This window comes from Moschus berezovskii, chromosome 11 (genome assembly GCF_049115385.1).
Source record: "Moschus berezovskii isolate FMDL1 chromosome 11, NW_MosBer_1.0, whole genome shotgun sequence".
In the NCBI taxonomy this organism is placed as follows: Eukaryota; Metazoa; Chordata; class Mammalia; order Artiodactyla; family Moschidae; genus Moschus; species Moschus berezovskii.
The window spans coordinates 26,182,054-26,191,089 of NC_142470.1; the positions used below are offsets into that span (position 1 = coordinate 26,182,054).

Consider the following 9,036-nt stretch of genomic DNA (forward strand, 5'->3'; position numbering starts at 1 on the left):
CCAGAGCTATGCTTTGGGCTTCAGCAATACCTCACCATCATATGAAACCCTTAATCTTGTGGGGATGGGGTGGATTGATATGTGTATGGGGAATGTTTTTAACCATGCAGCATCCCTAAATTCATACTTAACTCTATTACCTGGGGTGAATGCTGAGATAGGGCAAGCCCAGCCTTGCTGGGAGTCCTTACATTCAATGTGGGGGTTCATGTCAATGGGGCCTGAAGTACCTGCATGAACCAGGAACCATGCTAAGACTGATACTACATTTAATCACTACAGTAACCCATCCTGTTAGGGCTCAGAGAGGGTAATCGCTTTCCTGAAGGTCACAAAGCTAATGAACTGTGGAGCTGAGGTTTGAATCTGTCTGATTCCAAGAGTTCTTTTTAATAAATACTCCTTCTACCCAGTGGGCCTTCCCTACTGGCTCATATGGTAAAGAGTCTGCTTGCAGTGCAGAAGACCTGGGTTCGATATCTGGGTCAGGGAGATACCCTGGAGAAGGAAATGGCAACCCACTCCAGTATCCTTGCCTGGAAAATTCCATGGACAGAGGAGCCTGGAAGGCTACAGTCCATGGGGTCTCAAAGAGTCAGACATAAGTGAGCAACTTCACTTCACTGTATCCGGTAGAGAGTGACCAGCTTAACCAATTCTGCCACCTTCCCGAGGCCTGTTTCTGCCTGTGCTTGTGGGGAAAAGCAACAGGGTCCCACTGTCAGTAGAGCCACCTCACCTCTGTTCTAAACATGGGAGCATTTGTCCTTTGTTCTCACTCAAGGTCCATAATATTTTCCCAGCATCAAAGTCGTTTCAAAAGAAACCTCACTTGTCAGTTAAGAGTGGCATATGCAGGAGATCTCAGAGCAAGCCCAGCCTCACCACCTTCTGACACCAGAGCCTCAGGACTCTCACCCCAGAGTGAAAGATGTCAAGGACACCTCTTCTTGCTTTTCAAGGAAAGGTTCCATTTGTGTTTTGAAAAGACCATAGGCCTGGAGTCACACCAGAGTATGGATACTGTCTCACTACTGTGTTTCCTTGGATAAATGAGTTCATTTCTCCAGATTTGACTTTTTTTCCATAAAGCAGTGACTGTAATACTTTTCACTGAATTACTGTCTGAATTTAAGAAATCACCTAGTCTGTGGTCGGCATTGAGTAAATGTTTGTTATTTTGACAAACACTACAAATTCTCAGTATAACACTTCTCCCATATATTCCTTCCACAGTGCTTGGTTTGTTTCCAGTGTAGAAGAATAAAGTTGCAAAGCATGCTGCCTCTCAGAATTACTTTTATTTCTAGAGGATGGAGACTCTGCCTAGGAGGAAAATGGGAGTTTTCCCGGCTTTTGTGCAGGTTTTATTTGTATGCACCAGCAAGCAAGCCTTCTTTGTTCTGAAGATGAATTTCATTCTAATGGTGCCAATGAATCTTTCAAAAATGTCATAATTGCCATTCCTAGCATGTTTCACACTGAAAGATAACAAAAGATTTAGGTGGCCAATTCAGATTGGACTTGGAGATGGATGTGCATTTGAAAACGCTTCAGCTGCTCCCCGAGTCATCTCAGTCCATGATGACGTGCAGCTGAGCTAGATGGTGGAGTCAGCAACATCGGCCCAGCCTGGGCCAGCCCGCCAGTGGTATTGAGGAAGGCTATCGTATGGGATATAAACTGGGATGTAAGAAGAGATGATCCAGAGGCTACAGCAGGATATGTTTGTGAGAGATGGAGTTTATGAGCATGTGCAAACAAAGATCTAGTAATGTTTTGGCAGTTATTCAAACAGAGAAAAATGGTGGGAGAATTTAGTTACCATGTCACACTGGGTAGTAAATTTGTCCTTTGGCCTTCAGGGCATAAATGTTCTAGAATTACCCAAGAAAGTATGACTGATGATGGAGGTGAAATGAGCAACCTAAAATTACCTGTTTTTGTTATCTATAGTGATAGAATAATCTGCTCCACTTTCTCCTGGCTAACTCCTATTCATCCTTCAAAACCCAGCTCAAGTGTCAACAACTGCAGGAAAATTTTCCTAACCATCCTTTGTCTCCCGAAATGTATAAGGTTTCCCTTCTCTATGTCCCTATTTCACTCCACAAGACTTCTGTCATGGCCTGATCTCTCTATCTGATGATTGAGGATTCCTCACGTCATCTAAACTCTTGCATCACTTCTCTACTGTGTATTTGGGAGTAATTTCTATTCCAGAGTTGATTCACACTCAGCTGCTTCTTTGTGGTCACTGTCTTCTAAGCTGCCTTCTGCTTCACTTCTTTTAAGTGATTTGTTTTCTCCCTTAATACCCTGTCATCACCAGCATGTGCATCTCAAAGGTAAGATGCTGTTCTCTTTATTGCCACATCCTTTTATTTCTCATACCATCAATATGAAGTTTATAATGTAGTAGACTTTGCTGAACATTTGAGATAATGAGAACATGATAGGAACTCTTAAAGCTTGACGTTAAATATCATTGCTTCCATCACATAAAGGGAAAGGTAAAAGGTTTAATTCTTTTGTAGAGAACCCCTCACGATGTTTCCCAGGATTTGCCTCACTTTTTCTGTTTTTTTCCCCCCTTTTGCAGAGGGAAAGCCCTGCTTCAGTGCTTTACTGTAAAATTTTCTTCCTGCTTGAAGCAAATCACCATCCCCTGCTCACCAAAGTTGGCTTGCTCCAAGCTTCTGTCCTATGTCCTCTTCTGGCTTAGTTCAGGCTGTTACAACAAAATGCCATGGACTAGGTGGCTCAAACTTGAAACATCTATTTTTTATCATTCTGGAGGCTGAGAGGTCCAAGATTGAGTTGCTGGCAGATCCATTTCTGTTTAGAGCTTTCTTCCTTGTTTTTCTGTCTGCCATCTTTTTGTTGCCTCTTTACCTGGCAAAGAGCAAAATTCTAGACTCTTTTTACAGGGACACTAATCCTAACATGGGGTTCCACCCTTAGGAACTTACCTAAACTTCATTAGCTCCCAAACCCTCACCTCCTGATACCGTTGGGGTTTAGGGCTTCCCTGGTGGTTAGCACAGTAAAGCATCTGCCTGCAATGTGGGAGACCCGGCTTTAATCCCTGGGTCAGGAAGATCCTCTGAAGAAGGGAATGGCTATTCACTCCAGTATTTTTTGCCGGGAGAATCCCATGAGCCTGGCAGGCTACAGTCCATGGGGTCGCAAAGGGTCAGACACCACCTTTTCTCACTTCCACACTTAAGGCTTCAACATACAATTTTTTGAAGGCTGCAAACGTGCAGTTCATAACATTCTGTTACACAGGTTGCCCAACAGGGCAAAATGATTGGGAGCTGTTCATTTTCTGAATTTGAAAATGTGAGTGAGAGAGGGAAGGTCTTGGCAGGCCAGTTCTGCTTTGAGGTCCCTACTCGCGTGAGATGAAGCTGTGGGCTTGCTCTTCCTGTGGACCCCCAGTCACCTGAGGACAGCTCAGGGACACAAATCCATATTTGGGTGCACACTCACACCTCCCCCAAGGACACACGTAAATGCTTGTGGACAGTTCAAACTAATTACAGGTTTAAGATAAGAGCTATCTTCCTGAAGGCGATCTCATTGAAATCCTTCCCCTGACCCAAATGCAGGATGCTCTCTCCCTTTTTCTTCCCATCCTCTTGCTTTCAGGTTCATGTACAGGAAGCATTCTGCATAAGAAGCGGGCATCCATTGCAGGGTCTTCCTGAACCGCAGAATCATCTGTCTCTTATTCCACCTCTGGCTACAAAATAAACTTTCTGCCTCTGTGCTACTCCTTTGTCTCTGTTAATCCATTATTGATTGATGCCTGCAGGCTGAAGCTTCCTTAGAATCAAAGTATTTATTCTTTTCCCAGCTCTCCTTGCCCCTCAGAGGGGCACATATGTATGCCCTTTCTCCACCCCAGCATTTGCTTTTTTTGTGCAGTGAGCTTCTGAAGTCCTTGTTCGTTGGAGCCCAGATTTTATGCATCCTGGGTATCACCAGCTGAGCGATGAGGGGCCCACTACCAGTTGGGCGAGGCCATTGGCTACAGGGACAGGTTTCCCTGTGAGGATGTGTTGCGTTGAGATACAGTAACTTTGGTTCCAAATAGGCACGGAATGTGTCTGGCTGTTTAGGCAAAGAGGGTTTATTTTTGAATGATTAATGCTAAGAAAGGTCGGTGTGCATTGTGTGACCAGTTAATGGAAAAATGACACCCTGTTCTCAGTTGGCTGCTGCTTACCCCAGACAAACGATGATGCATTTGACGAACTTCTTGTGAGTTTTGTGTCCCGGCTCAGTTCTAAATATTTAAAGCAGTCTCTGTTCGGCATGCTCTGAAGTGAGCTTTTGAATGCAGCATGTTTTGTTCCCTATTGAAACTACCCAAGCTTTTTAAAGTGTTGAATAAAAGAATAGGCAATAGTAGATCCGGCTGCATCTAGCTGTTGCACCCCGTAGGCTTACTTATCTGTAAATCCTCTGAGGAGTAGCCAGTCAGAACATTGCTCATTTCTCTGTTTCTTCCAGGAATTCTTTTATAAAGTTTGAGCGAGGCTGCAAAGTCTCTCTTCCTATTACTGATAATGATAGTATTATTATTATTAATACTATTGCGACAGAGGCCAAAGCCATATTTAAAAGGATGACAGTGGATAAACCTTGTAAACCCAGTTTCCTGATCAGGGATCCTACTCTCTTTATGGAAGAGCGTCCGCTGAAAGCTCTCTAATGAATGCTTTTCTAGTGCGTGAATCAAGACTAGGTGAACTGACACCTTGGAAACTACACTGTACGTTCCAAAGCCACATTGCTTACAAGATGCCTTAAGCAGACCTAGGTTACTTTCCCAGTGCTGTCACTTTTCTAGTCCAGTGACCTTAACTCAGGACCTCGATTCTTGTGATGATTCTAGTTACCATCTGTGAGTCATAAATAAAATGATGCATGGTGAAATTTATATAAGTATATTTTTTATTTAGTCTTGCTACTGCTGCTAAGTCACTTCAGTCGTGTCCGACTCTGTGTGACCCCACAGATGGAAGCCCACCAGGCTCCCCCGTCTCTGGGATTCTCCAGGCAAGAACACTGGAGTGGGTTGCCATTTCCTTCGCCAATGTGTGAAAGTGAAAAGTGAAAGTGAAGTCGCTCAGTTGTTTCCGACCCTTAGCGACCCCACGGACTGCAGCCTACCAGGCTCTTCCATCCATGGGATTTTCTAGGCAAGAGTACTGGAGTGGGGTGCCATTGCCTTACTAAAATAATATTTTATTACATATTTTATACTATATAATATATAGTATATATAAATATATTATGCATGCACACATGCTTAGTCGCTCCGTAGTGTCCAGGTCTTTGTGATCCCATGGACTGTAATCCGCCAGGCTCCTCTGGTCATATATATAAATATATATATAATTATATATATAAACATATTATGCTTGCACTCATGCTTAGTCGCTCAGTAATGTCCAAGTCTTTGTGATCCCATGGGCTGTAATCCTCCAGGCTCCTCTGGTCATGGGATTCTCCAGGCAAGAATACTGGAGTGAACTGCCATTCCCTTTTCCAGAGGATCTTCCCGATGGAATCGAACCTACATCTCCTGCATTGCAGGTGGTTTCTTTACTGTCTAAGCTACAAGGAAGCTACAAGGAAAATGTTTATACTATTGTCCCGCGTAAGAACTAAGGAATTATTTGATGTTTGAGCAACACCAGCAGAAGTAAAGTGACTATATTCCGTGTATGTAATGTGAACACAAAGTGTTCCTAGCTGGCGGGAGTAGAGGTGGGGAGAAGAGCTTTGATTAAAGCATAAATAAGTATGTCTTAAGTGGTTTAAGTTACACTGATACATGCATTATCTTCTCTTCAGAATTCCTATAGTACTTGTTTTTGCTGCTTAGTGAGCGCTTAGTCAAGTCAGGACATGTGATTGAAGGACAATTATTAACTTGTGAGAGTTCACATTTTTCCCCTGCCAAAGAGAATGTGTAATTGGCAGCCAAATGCACCATTTATCTCCTCCTCTGTTCCTGAGACTATTCTTCACATTAAAACTCTACTGTGTCAAACAGAGGGGAGGCAGGAAGAGGAGCAAGAGTACAAGAGGAAGGAGAGGAGGGTTTTTCTAGGAGCTATTTGCATGTGAGAAGCTCTTGAGAGCGACGACTTAAAAAATGTTGTGGCGAAGATAAGGAAGTGTGGGATTTATAACAAAATAAAGAACAGAATTACTTCAAGAATCCTTTTTGCAGATTGACTGCCACCTGGCACTTCTTACAGACTGGCCCCTCTGGTTCACAGTTTTAATAGGGTTACAGATGAAAAGCATTCATGTGAAGATTTTTTCTCCATCCACCGAAATAGTCTCATCTTTTTTTGTTATCTCCCAATTTGGGCTTCCCTGGTGGCTCAGATGGTAAAGAATCTGCCTGCAGTGCAGGAGACCTGGGTTGGATCCCTGGGTTGGGAAGATCCCCCGGAGAAGGGAATGGGTATCCACTCCAGTATTCTTGCCAGGAGAATCTGCATGGACAGAGGAGCCTGGTGGATCCTTGGGGTTGAACACAGTTGAGTGACTAACACACATGATCAACTCTTGCTAGTTTATCCTTCACTATCATTCGTCAGAATAATTTTTGTGGGACACAAATGTTATTATATCAGTTCTTTGTTTCAAACCCTCCCTAATGGTATGGACAACCCATCCCTTGTAAGTCAAGTTGGACTTGCAGATACAAACACAAATCTGTGAGCCCTTTGCCCCATGACTGCTCCGGACAGCACTCCACCCTCTCTGCGTAGGTGGTCTAACACTGCTTCTCCCTTAGGAGGTTAAGAAGAAGATGCCTCAGCTGGAGATGAGAGCAGGGATGTCCTCCTGGATGCCCTGGTAATCTCTGCCCAAGCCCACGAGTGACACCAGCCAAAGCGACAAAGACACAACCACACTCCACGTGAAATCCAGCCTTCAGCTGAAAGCACCAGTGTCATACCAAGGAGTGGGGGTGTGATGGGACTGTCTGCCCTGTTCCAGAGCCCTGTTTCATCTTGGCCATTGTTTGAAATTTCCAGCATAGGATACCACTTGGCTTTATTATTGTTTTTAAAATTCTCTACTGCAAACCTCCCTCCTTTGCAGGCCGCTTCCCTGAGACAAACTGCCCCCTCTCCCCATTTCCTTGTTCCGCACAGGACCATGACATCCTCTCCTTTTTCTTTTGCTAGAGACTGAAGAGCAAGTGTATCACAGACTTGTGTTGACTGATGCGGAAGTGGTGGTGACCATTGGAGCAGCATCTCCCAGGATTGAGGAAACCGTAATTTGAAGGTCAGACACTTTAGGTCCACACAGAGTGAGACTAGAGGGGCAATTCCATGCCTTGGATTTTGGAGATGGGGTGGTGGCTCCAGAAAGGCAAGACATCGTGACAGAACAAGAAGCACTGTGACTGTATAGGTGGAGTTTGGTCATTAACTACGGCTGGCATATCTATATTCAATTTCTCAGCTTGGGATTGTTTTATAAGTACTTATAGATATTAAAGAGATCAAACCAATCAGTCCTAAAGGAAATCAATCCTAAATATTCATTGGAAGAACTGATGCTGAAGTTGAAGCTCCAATACTTTGGTCACCTGATGTGAAGAGCTGACTCATTGGAAAAGACCCTGATTCTGTGGAAGATTAAAGGTCAAAAGAGAAGAGGGCAGTAGAGGATGGTTAGATAGTATCACTAACTCAGTGGACATGAATTGGAACAAGTCCCAGGAGATAGTGAAGGACAGGGGAGCCTGAGGTGCTGCAGTCCATGGGGTTGCAAAGAGTTGGACGTGACTGAGAGAATGAACAACAAAAGCAGTAGACATTAAACAGGCTTCCCTGGTGGTTCAGCAGTAAAGAATCCACCTGCCAATGCAGGAGACACAGGAGATGCAGGTTTGATCCCTGGGTTGGGAAGATCCCCTGGAGAGGGAAATGGCAACCCAATCCAGTATTCTTGACTGATATATTCCATACACAGAGGAACCCGACAAGCTATAGTTTATGCAGTCCCAAAAGAGCCAGATGTGACTTAGCAGCAAACAACAACAGACATTGAATGCCATTCCTTTCAAGAGGGCTCTGTTGAATTGTTTAGGTCCTGAATTTGTTATACATTAAAAGTGCTTTATAAAGTTTGTGTGTGTGACTGTTTCACTTACTGTAAACCCTGATGAATTTTGATTTAAATTAAAAATTCTCAGCTTGCTTAAAAGCTTGCTTATTATTTGCTACTGATATATTTGTTTCCAGCAAAGCCTTAAAGAACAAACGTTGATTCATATGCTACAGAGAAAGGAACTGGTCAAATACTAAAACTAATGTTATCAGCAGCTGGGCAGAATTGAGAAAGGGAGGGCCTGGCTTGGAGAGGAGACCAGGGCTTTTGATAGAGATCCTTCCTGGGCCTCATAACAAACCTGCAAGATAAGCCTGTGCTCCTTAACGTAGCAGGTACAGACTTGGAGCCCAGCCTGCCTCCTCCACTCCATCTTCCTATGTTGTCCCTTGCATGTATCCTATCTCCATGCCCCAGGCAACAAAAACAGCCAGTCCCTGACTATGACGTACTCTTTCATGCCTCTGTGCCTTTATAGGTATTGTTTATCTTCCCTGAGAAGGCAAATTTTCTTCCTTCTCCATCGTCCCATACTCATCTTCCAGAATTAGCAATTTATCGCTCCCATGGACAGCTCTCTGATTCCATTCCCAGTCATATCCCAAGAAGAAGTAATTGTCCCCTCATCCGTGATGTTGTTCTGGAAGTGGAAATGCTGAGTCTGGCTCATGTCTTCTTCACTTAGTGCTGTGTGACCTTGGACATGTTGCTTAATCTCTCTGTGCTTCAAATACCTCAACTGTATCATGGGGATAATAAGAATAATAATACTATCCCTTATAAAATTAAAGTGAGGATAAGGCTTTTAGAAAGTTTCCTAGAATCACATAATAACTTAATGTGTTAATTGTTTTTATTATTATTTATTACTCCCAA

General features: G+C 43.6%; 1 protein-coding gene across 1 annotated transcript in view; it reads left to right on the plus strand.

The window, feature by feature from the left end:
- The window catches only part of KCNS3 (potassium voltage-gated channel modifier subfamily S member 3), a 93,070-nt gene extending 84,709 nt beyond the window's left edge, over positions 1-8,361 (plus strand). Inside the window, exon 4 of the transcript XR_008682501.2 lies at positions 7,227-8,361. The gene's annotated coding sequence lies outside the window, so the exon portion shown is untranslated. The remainder of the gene's footprint in view (positions 1-7,226) is intronic.
- Positions 8,362-9,036: the final 675 nt, after the last annotated feature.